Below are 11,720 nucleotides of genomic sequence, written 5' to 3' on the forward strand. Positions count from 1 at the left end.
AGCTGACTTCAGTTTCTTGCTTGAAAGATTTTTTGACAATAATGCAGTTAACTGCCGATTTTCTAATGTGAAAACTAAACATAAATCAAACTATGATATTTTCTTTTCTCCATCTCATCTGAAACATTGTTCCCAACTAGTCTGTTAAACACGGATTATATCTTTAACTCAGCACTTTATCAAGTTAAGCAGGAATTCAGACTTCTATTCCTTCTAAGGGCCAAGCCTGCAGGAAAACATCTGCCTAGAGATCTGTGAATTTTCTTCTGCATGAGAAGTACCTTTGGGCCAGAGAATCTTGTAGAACTTGTAGAGCAAAACAGGCACATCAAACCCCTCTAAAATTCCTGCATGGTACTGACCTAAAATGGACGACTACTAGCATTTTGGAAGTTGAATTTACAAGAAATGAAGCACATTAGGTCAGTTTAAAAATAAATAACTAAAAAGAAATCTAATTTTAGGGATGCATGTTGTAGGGGAATAGACAGGGATCGGCGACCGGAAGATCACGGGATGTGACGGAAAGATAGACTCCTCCCCATAGGAGTGGCAGGAACAGGAAGCGCAAGAGCTATATAAGCGTGTGACGCAGCCAAATAAACGGACATTTTGTATCCATCATATTGATGTCTGTGCATCACTGTCCCCAGGGTGGGTAGAGCCCTGTGTCCCGGAGATATGCGGCCCAAGATAAGTTCTCCCATAGAAGCGTACAGCAGCACATGTTTGTGCGTCTGTCCATCTCTGACTACCACTCAACTGAGTAGGCAAAAATTAAAAAATAAATTTTTGCTCTATCTGGAATGAAAGAAAAAATTGGACACCGCTTTTGAAAAAAACTTCCTAATTTCATTCAGTTCTACCTAACAGCTTCCATGGATGGAATTTTTGATGAGTATCGTAAATTTGCTTGATAATTTTTAATTGTTCTTGAGCATCTTCAGAGACTTTTTTCAAAGGGCCTGTTCCTAACTCCAAGAGACAGGCAGTGAAACTACAAGACAGCTGCAAGAGAAATAGCAGTGGCTTCTCAAAGCAACATGTACATTTTCATAGCGTGGTGCTGGCAGTTCATAATGTGGGCTAAAGCAGGAATACAGGTATGCACAGCTAATATGTACTAATGAAACTAATGCTGACTTCTTTGGAGGGAAGCTCATACGTGTTATAAACTGTTCAAAAGATCCTTTTCTTTAACCTGTAACATGCAGCAGCGATCCTGACGAGAAGACTGTTGTACACCAAAGAGCGGGTGACCCACAGGGGAGTTAACCTGAGGAGGTCCACCAGGCCTGTGCTGCACACCCAGTCTGGCCTTCAGGCCTGTGCTGTGTGGCACATAGCCCTTGGCTGCAGGATAAAACTACCCAGCTCACTGCAACTGGCAGCTCCCACTTGGTACCAGTGATTCCACCACCTGCGTGTCCTTCCCTTTATCTAGAAGTGGAGCAAGGAGTTCTCACATGAACATCCTTTCTGTTTGACAGTAGAAATTATGAATAAAGCTGTTTGCTTGTAAGAAAACCCTATAATAGCTCGAATTACCAAAAGGAAGCAAGCCTAAGACAGGACTTGCACAGCACACTGCACGCTGATCACAGGGAAGATAAACTACTGAAATTTTTCAAATGCAGAAAAGCATACTGTATTACTTTCACAGACGGAAGTACAAACAGGGACAAAAGTAGTAGATTTTTTTTTTTTTTGCATTTAATAGCACTTACTACTCTTAGAAAACACCAAGCTTTAAAGAAGCTAATGCAAAATGTTTTTTAAAAGGTTGTAAAGACTTTGTTCATAGATATATATATGTTTTCATGTATATGTTTTAATAAGATAATGACAGGAGAATTGTAGGAGTTAAGTATGAAGCAGAAAAAAGTGGAATCTAATGTAAAACACAGTATTCTGAAAACCAAGATTTAAAAAAAAATCAACTGACTAGAATGTCTAAGACAATGACATTGTACAAGTGCTTATTTAAAAACAATGATCAATCATTCTATAGGCATTATTTCTTACGTAAATCACCTTTAAAATTACGACTTCAAAGCAGGATTTCTTAAAACGGTCATTCTGGGGGAAAACTTATTTGCAGTAGGAATTGATAAAAGCATTATGGCTTTCTATTGAGATCTACAGAAAAGTAGTCATTACGTCAAAATGGAGCAGTATCAAGACTGAAGACTTGTTTCAGATTTACTGGCGCATGTTATCATTCATAAGCCTCTGTTTGGGGCAGGAAAGGAAGGATCAGAGATTCCTTCCAGATATCACTGTGCTCCCAATATGCTGTGGACAGAGGGAAATCTGAGCTATGGTACAATGTGAACACAACCTATATTTTGCTTTAGGTGACATCTGAAAGTAGCCACATCCATGACTTGCCAGATTTACACCATCTGGAAAGAGGTGGTTTCAGAGAGAAGAGGGGCAGCCCAGTGCCAGTAGTGTAAATATAATCAAAGGGATTTGCAGTATGTCTTTGGAAAATATAAATGAACTACCTTCCCTTTTGCTTCCACCTTCTTCCCAATAAATCTTTATTCTACCTGGATTTCCCTCTTCAAATATCTGCATAAATTAGACTACAGGCTGCCACCGCCTTTGCTTACACCATTTTTGACTTGCAGACTCTGATAATGCTGTAATCTATCAGCATACAGCTTACTCAGAAACCTCTCATTCTGCTGCATTTTTGTTTACTTAACCATAATAGTTCACTTAGCTACTCTGCTTAAGATATCACTCAGTCCTACAATCAGTATAACCTGCTTTTAAGCCTGGAATTATTACTGGCCTGACTACTAATTTTGTTAATGATGTTGCAGAACTCAAGAATTCTCAGAGTCTGTTAGCCCCCAGGAGTTACTACTGTAAACATCAGAGTATTCCACTCATTTTTATCAAGGTAATCCAGGTACCAAAAAAGCACCTTGGAGAGTAATTTTTTAAAAAATAAATGTTTAAATATAGTAAAGAAAAACATGTTGCACCTTCTCTTTCTACAATTAATGAGAAATATTTACATATAGTCTAACTAGTTAACTTTTGGTTTAGATTTATGGCCAGGAATCAGGGTGTTACAGCAGTCCGAGTGGGAGGATGAAATATTACAGGAGTGAGGAAACTCTACACAGTGAGCCATACATCAAATTTCCACAGGTGAGAGCCCCAGAACACAAACAAGTACTTTGTAACAAGGCAGCTCTGCAAGGTGTCACAAAGGAAAACAAGGACAACAGCTTGTCAGGTTTTCAGCTCTTCAGTGAAGGCCAGGCATGAACTGGGAGTGGGGTGGGGCTCTCAGGTGATCTACCAATACCAGCCCAGCAAAATGCAAACAGGAAACAGATCCAGGATGGCAACAAACCCCTGAAAAACAGCAGGATAAGCTGTTCACTTAAAGCATCATGACTTTTTTTTCATTACAAGTAGAAATACGAAGATAAATAGAGTATACTATGTGCTTTTAAAAATACTTTCATATGGATGGGCTTATCACAGTCTTTCAGCTCTTGTGAAACCTTCCCTGGACACTCAGGAGCTGAGGGACACAAATCATTAAAAAAGATCCCTAAAATGTTAGATATATATCCCTATCCCTAAACGCTCATATATAGTGTGACAAGGACAAAACACAAGACATACAAAATCCATTTGGGATGGGCTACTTACCACAGCGTCATCTGTAAGAAAGTGTGATCAGCCTAGACTCATATGACTGAAACTTTGTACCGCTGCATAGACAAACTGTCCAATGTATGTTGGAGGAAAAAACCTAGTTTTATTCTGTTTCTTCAGGAATGGAAATTAAATTAAATTAGGTGTTCTTTTGTCTCTACATAGATTATTTGTGGACAACAGCCAAAGACCACTCATTTATCTTGTTTTGTATAAATACAGCGAAGGAGAAAGATAAGTAAGAGAAAGACAGAAACACTAAATGTTCTTTATACGGCCACGCTGAAATGAAGAATTTGAGAGCACTCACTCCTCTCCTGTACGATCCCATGCTCTCTTGAGAAAACAAATGGTCTCCAAATTCATTCCTGTCATCTGCTGTCTTTGGCTGAAGTGATATAAAGGTGTACATTTCCTGCACTATGCTTGTAGGAAGGCTTGAAAAGATGTGGCTCTGATACCCCAGCCTCTAGTGTACAACGTGCTGTGTGATGCTACCAAAGTTCCAGAAGCAAACAGGACATAAGCAACACTAAATACATATCACCCAAAGTAGAAAGGGGATATTGAATAGTCAGAATAAACTGTAACATTCATCTTGTTGCTAAGAGGTAAATTCTTGCCAAATAGGCCATTCAATTAAATGAATGTTTTCTGCCACCTTGGTTAAATTTCAAGTAATCACTTTTTGTCCAGCTCAGATTTTCCTCACATAACACTACATGTAGCAAACAGTACTATTCATAGCCTTCAAAGAAAATTCATGTATTGTCTGTCCTCATTGATGGGAAATAGTTGCCCAGTGCTGTAAAACCTCTGAAAGAAGGATACTCATTAGGGAAGGAAAAAGCAGATATACATGCAAACTCTAGGGAACTCTATAAATGAAAAATAAGTAAGACAAGGAAAAGTCACTCCCCTGATCCTAAAGAGTTAATATAAGAAGAATACGTAAATCCGAATTTCCTAACTATAAAAATTCAAAAGGAGATGAAGACTGGTAACTTTATCATTAACTATCAGGAAACTTGGTGATTTATCTAATACTAGCAGCACTGATGTACACTGCCTGGTTGCAGGCAAAGGTACTTGACAATCATGGCCGATAGTATTGCACCCTATTCCAGACTGAAGTCCAGTAGAGCAGTCACAAATAATTTTTTTTCCTCACTTACCACTTTAAGTAGGCTGCAAAGTATTTTCTGATTGCTAGATGCATCTCTTAAAATGTATTTTAATTGACTGAAACTCTGAATATAATTCCATATTTATTATTGACACAGAAAAGGCTAGATATCGAGCATAATACGCTTTTTTTCCCTTCCTTCTCCCTTGGTTTAAGATTTGGTTTTACAATACAGGCATACTTTTAATGCAAATACAATGTAATGACTAATTTTTTCCCCTTTTTAAATTGTATAAGAATGAACAGCAAAAAATTATTAGAAATTGAAAGAGAACTCTCCTATTTGGCAAAATATATTCAAAGCTAAATATATCTCAATATAGTTTATGTCAGAGGATGATTTATAAGTAGATGCAAAACATCCAACTTGATAGTAAGGGATATATTAGAGTATATGTACATATATCTATCAGGGAACATATTAGAAAATACTAGTGAACGTATTAACAAATACCAAAATAAACTGTTCTTCAAATAGCAAATTATAACACAGACGCATCCCAATCATTATATTTTACTTCTGCTATACATTCTTTTAAAAATAACCAGCTTATACTCCTTCTTTAATGTGAATCCATTAACACCCAGAAAAAAAAATTTAGTATATGCAACACAACTGTTAGGCAGTACCTTTCAGCTGAAGGAAAACATCCTGATAAACTGAAAAAATGCTGACTTATTTGCTTTTTGCACACTTTTAGTGCACAATTAAAAAAAATCCTTCTGTCATTAAGTCTTTTTAGTACTTCCTTAGCTATTATTCTGCTTCTTGTTCATTATTCAGTTACAGTCCTACACTAAGAGCTTTAACTTCAAGAAGAAATAACTGATTATTCAGAGCTATCAATTTACATTTAGCATTTCACACTAAGTGCATTACTATTTGAATAATTACAACTTATACTAATAGGTGCAAATATTCCACTGAATATTTAGCTATTTTATGAATCTGTTGATTATGTGCTCCTACCGGGCAACAACAGCAGAAGGAAGGAGTCCAATCAGTCCAAGTATTCTCTTCCTAAAGAAAAAACAAATATGACTCATTGTCATATCTGGAGCTAAATTACTTTTTTAAACTGGAGAAATTTAAAATAAGACCTTCTTGATCACATTTTTCAACTTGGTTGTCCTGCACATGTAGAAACATTCAGCCTTCTTTTGGAATGAACAACCACATACCATCATATACAGGAAAACAAAAAATACAATAAACATGAAAACAGGGAAATGAGTGACTCCATTCACTGGTGTTTCCAGGATAGACAACATTTTCACAATTCCAGAGTATAGCTGTCAGATTTACCAAATCCACTCATTAATGGCAGTTGATATTAATGTCCATACAAATACATCCATGCGTATCCAAACATGCCAATATTAAGTGACAACTATATAGCATGTTAGGGGGTTACATTCAGTGCTGGTGCAAGCAAAGGAATGAGTAAGCTGGACACTTAGAATTACGTGACTGCAAACAGTTTTTCAGTTTTCTGTTTTTCCTCTCCCAACAACATTTCTAGAACTCCACAGGAAATACCTGCGTATGCTATACAGTATGTATGATGAAGTTTGGCACAGACCTGAGGCATCATGACTGTCTAATGCTAGTCTGCAAGAAATGCAGCAGTGTTATTGCAACTCCTTAGAAACCTAACTCAGGTCAAGACAGACACCTCAGTGTGCTTACAATTCACAGCCTAGAGTCCTCTCAACTGTAGGATCCAATTACCATTCTGTTAAAAAAAATGGAGCAGGGCTTGCTGTATTCTGTTAAATCACAGCCAGGATAACAGAAGGAAGTGAGAAAACAAACGCCTCCCAGATAGCAACCTATTGTTGCTGTGTATCCCCATTAAACAAAAAAGATTCAAGTCAGCATATGCCAGAAAAGTGATCCTACCCAGCAAGAGGCAGAGATATTGGAAACAAAGACAACTCTGCTCCGTTCCTGTTAAAGCTGTGCCACTGTGAAGCAAAGAAGTATGCAGGAACAGAAACAATGTGTGAGACTTATCCCAAGGAACAGGGCATTTAGCAGGGAGTGACACATCCTTATCTCTAATTCATAGTCCCAAGACAATTCAAATTCATGCAGTCACTCTTCAAGATAGATTACTTGGAGGGAAGAAATAGGTTTGAACACTCTCAGACAGACCCAAACTCAATCTTCCAACTCTTAGATCAGTAATCTAACAGACAGGTTGTTAAATAAAAGGTTATTCAATCTCCCTATCCTTCATCTTAAAAGCAAGCAGCTACACCAAAATAAGCAGCTCTGAATGTCAGCTTGGTGTGGCTGGAGAATACTAACGAAATAGAGCCCTTGGACACTTAAGCTGAAGACTGTAAATGGCTGAATGGGAAAGAGGTGCTAAATTGCTCTAGCTGCTGCACACTGAAGGTGCACAGAAGTAAAATACTAGACACTCTAGAGACACAAATTAAAATGAAGGAACAGCCTTCTGATTTTAGGCATCTCCTGGGTTAGGCAGCAGCTGTGTGAGATTTCTCAGATCACATTTTTGGACTTAGGCACCTGAATTCTCCCCAAATCCTGCTTTAGGTACTTAAGTCCTTTACTGGATCTAGCCAATAAACTCTGTCTTTACTCTACCTGGTTAAGTATTTTAGATCCTATTATGCTTTGCCTCCCTTTTTATTTTTAATTAGGTCCTTATCTTTCTAACATGTAGTTAACTATTTATCCTACGTGTAGCTGTTTTTAAACTCACTAGTATATACATAATTACTAGGTGCAATTAAATAATTTAAGGGCCTTATTTTAATAGTACCAAGAACCCACAGCTCCAATTTTCTCAAAGGGAATTGATATCCCTTGGAAAACCCATACTGCAGTGCTGTACAGAAATGCCAGAGATACTGGTAGCAAGTCTAGCCATGTTTAGCTCACTTTGAGACCAAGCTGCAAACGCAGACTTGTGGACTTTCATACCTAAAAAAATTTACTCAAAGCCAACTTCTGTCCAACATTGTGTTGCACAAACAAAGGTTAGTATTTGTTTTACTGCAGTGATGCTGAGCATTTTTCCATTTTAAAAGTCTCCCTGCCAGAACTATCTCGCTAAAGCCCCAAAAGTCTACTAAGCAACACAGAACAAACTGAAACAAAACAAAACCAAGTTGGTTCTGAGGATTCATTATTCCTTAGCCATGGCCAAAGTGCCTCAAACATCAGTGGCTAAGGTCTTCAAAAGCTATGCCATTCAAGAATTTCTTATTTTTAATGTGGTTTGAGATTTTGGTTTTTATGTTTATTTGTTCGTTTTTTGTTTGGGTTTTTTTTTTCCTAGAAGAAAAGGTGATAATTGTTTCCTAGCAGAACAATTAGTTTGCAGGAACATTACGCCTTTTTTTTTTTTTAAGAGTATGACCCTTATTTACCTAATGTAATCTTTCTCCAATTAATTTTATTTTTCCTTTGCTACACATAACGTGGCAAAAAGCTACAACAGCTAACTAGCTACCTTTAAAGAAATAAAGGTAAAACAGCCATAACGTCATTACCACATTTTTCTCGGAATATAACTTCCTTCTTTGGATTAACTACTTTTTCTTGGGATGTATGCCAAGAGACTGTAAAAATGGGGCTCAGGTCCAGATTTCAGTACCCAGGTATTAATTTTTAGGTCCACTGCCTGCCACTGCCTGTTCCCTTAGCCTGGGTTGGTGTTGCTTCATTTTGTTTATACTGCTGTCAATTTCTGAAGATCTTAAATCAGAACAATTGTGTATCATTTACCTGAAGTGGGGTCAAATACAACTTCAAACACTATTTTACTGTCATTTCATGTTTAAGTAGGTTGCATACACTACTTGTACAAGGAAATGCTTATAAAAACATCCAATCAACTGCTTAAAACGCACAAGCAAGGAACATACTTCTGCCTCACTGTACCGAAGGCATAGTACTTTGTAGGCACCTTTCTGAAGAAGGACAACCAAGACTTACATAAGCAGTTGTAAAACACTGACCTGTGGTAGGAAGGGGAAGGACAATCCCTGACGTATCTCTTAGAATTGCCCAAGTGAACTGTGCAATGGCAAGGGTTTGTTTTGCTCTAAAGTATCATTTATCTGACCCTACAAGAGGGCAAAAATGTGCTTTCTGTGTGTGTGCTATTTTTAATGCGGTGGTGGTAGAGCTATGTGTGTTATCTAATCTAGTAAAAAGTTGTCTTTTTTTTTCCCCCTCTCTTACATAACTATCACATCCTGATGGTAACACAGTGAAATATCAGAAAATTGAGGGTTTTTTTCTTCAGTTAAATATGCCAAAAGTGAAATAATGCACCAAAACGAAAGCCTGAAGAATCAACTGTAGCTTAAAGACATAAGAATGACCACACCGGGTAATACCAAGGCCCAACTAGGCCCAGTACTCTTTCCAACAGTGATCAAAAATTAACATCTAGAGAATAACGAAGAGGTAAATATATCCAGTCAGATTCCTCCCCAGATAATCTCCCAGATTCCAGATATCTGCATCTCAGGGATTTCCTGACACAGAAGTGATTGTTTTTATGCAATAGAGTGTTTTCTGTTAAGTTCTTTATACACTTCTTGAACCCAGACATAGTATGCCAGGCTCAAAAATTACTTGCTATCTAGAAGACTCCCTCTGTTCTTGCAGCATACTGCTGACGTGTATTTAAGAACAAATTTGAAGTCTGTATCTTTCATGAACTGCTTCAACGTCATTCTACAACCACACAGAACTTAAGCAATAATCTTTTGTCTATCTGAACCTAGACTTTTTTTTCCTGGATGCATGGAGGTCTCAAGTTCCCAAGAGAGACCTAAGAAAATAATGGCAACTGAATGTAGAAAACAACATGTATCAAACATTAGGAGACAGTAAAGAGTTCCAGTGACAGTAAGTACTGCTAGGAGAAGGAGCAAGCTCTGAAGAGAAGCACTAACTAAAGACAGATTTCAAAAACTGGTGGAAACAGTGTAAAATGGCAGGCTCCCTATCCCATCTCTGCAACCCTCCTACCCCAACTCCCTTCCTTCACTGTTTTTAATTGTTTTGAAGTGAACGATGATGGGAAAACCCTCAACTCTTCTGCTCCAGGACCTCACAAGTATTTTGTTCCTCTACACTGGGAATTACAAAAAATAGCTGACTGATTGTAACTGACAATAGTGCTTGATTCATCAGTATGAATGCTAACATATGAACTTTTCTAAGAATCATTAGAAATGGCAATGGTGAAAAGAAACAGGTTTTCACTTCTACTTGCTTTTAATTGTTCTTGCAGAGGCCAACCTCACTATTCTACCTCCAGCTTTTGAAGGAAGTCCCACAAACCCCTGAACTTTGTCCTATTTTTCTTTTCCATTTCCATAAGTATTCTAATCTGAAATGCAAAATAAACTACTGCTCTCTTTAATAACAGCCCACAGTACTTCTTTCAGAGTTCTACTCTGTCCAAATTCTCTGCTTATCTCCCTGATACGTTGTGAAGGGTCAGGTCACACTCAACAGGTCTAAAACAGAATGCATAACTCATTCAAAGCATTCATAGTTCAAAGCATTTTACCTCATCCTGCCACCATCCAAGTTCACACTACAGACGTTTCCTTTACTTTGATCTTTCCTTACTTAGACCGTCACTTCCTAATGCATGCCATTTTTTAATGAGTTACTCTAAGAGACTATCTTTCCTATCTCTTCATGTTTAATATATACCCATATTCTCCCCCATATTTCAATTACCATAACATTTTTTGTTTCTTTGACTTTAGAACTTGAAAGACACTGTAAAGGCAAAGCATGCGTTTTAGAGCTGATGAGGTCAGACATAGCATCTTCATGTAAATCCAGATGTGTCTGGTTATTTCCACTCACAGGATCTTTGCCTATAGCCCTCTTAACAATCTTCAGTATCATCCTCCAGCCTGTCATATATAAAATACAGCTGAAGCCAAATATAGCTTTGTTCCTTTTGTAAGGCCATAAATCCTGATGTTTAAGTCTTGCCTGGAAGATTTTAAAGGAACTGTTATATTTATCTGAGACTTCCGGATTTATGACAGCCTCTAACTTAAAAAAATAAAAAAGGCATTGTAGCAACTGTAAATACATAGCACTTACGCCCTACATTTTAAGCTTTCATTAGAGCCTGAAATGCATCTGGAAACCTTAAACATTTCCCCATGAAAATGCACTGTGACTACCACTTAGTTTAGGCAAAGTAGATCAGGTACTTCCCAAAAGCACTTAACTTACTATTTTACACTCGTGGAAACCAAAGTTTACTGCACCAACGGGCTGTTTCGGTACAGCACATGCACAGCAGGTCTGAACAACGAAAGCATCGGACTCCGTCCTACGGGCATGCTACACGAAGTGCTGGAAACATTCAAGAGAAGTAGGAGAAATACATAAACCCTAAGGACGAAGAGCTTTTTCTTTATCTTGTAACTTTGATCATGCCTGCCCTAACGCTGAAGGGGAAGGGACCAGCCCAAGCGGCTTGAGAGGGACGTGAGGGCCCGCCGCCGGCAAGGCGGCCGGGCACGGGCAGCCCTGTGAAGCCTCCCGGGCCGCGACGGCTGCAGGTGCCCCGTCCCCGCCGCGGCGCTCAGAGCCCCGTTAGAGAGAGAGACCCCCCACCCCCCTCCGCCCCCAGCCCCGGCCGCGCTGCTAACGCCCGACCCTCGCGGCCGCCCTCACCACAGCAGCCGCTCCCCGCAGGCCTGCCCCTCTTCCCCGGCGAACCACCCTCCTCCTCCCCCTCCCCCCCCCGGCCCCGCTGAGGCGCTCCCTCCCCGCCGCACCGCGCTCTCCCTCAGCCTCGGGGCGGGGAGCGAGCTCGGC

The 11,720-nt window shown here is 39.0% G+C and overlaps 1 long non-coding RNA gene across 1 annotated transcript; it reads right to left on the reverse strand.

Annotated features, from left to right (window-relative positions):
- Window positions 1-1,680: 1,680 nt before the first annotated feature.
- Window positions 1,681-11,545, reverse strand: LOC142056508 (uncharacterized). The gene is made up of 3 exons (XR_012660368.1): window positions 11,130-11,545; window positions 5,844-5,894; window positions 1,681-3,378 (listed from the first exon to the last, which is right to left on the reverse strand). It is a non-coding gene; the product is annotated as an uncharacterized LOC142056508 (long non-coding RNA).
- Window positions 11,546-11,720: the final 175 nt, after the last annotated feature.

The sequence above is a fragment of the Phalacrocorax aristotelis genome, chromosome 4 (genome assembly GCF_949628215.1).
Source record: "Phalacrocorax aristotelis chromosome 4, bGulAri2.1, whole genome shotgun sequence".
Taxonomy (NCBI): Eukaryota; Metazoa; Chordata; class Aves; order Suliformes; family Phalacrocoracidae; genus Phalacrocorax; species Phalacrocorax aristotelis.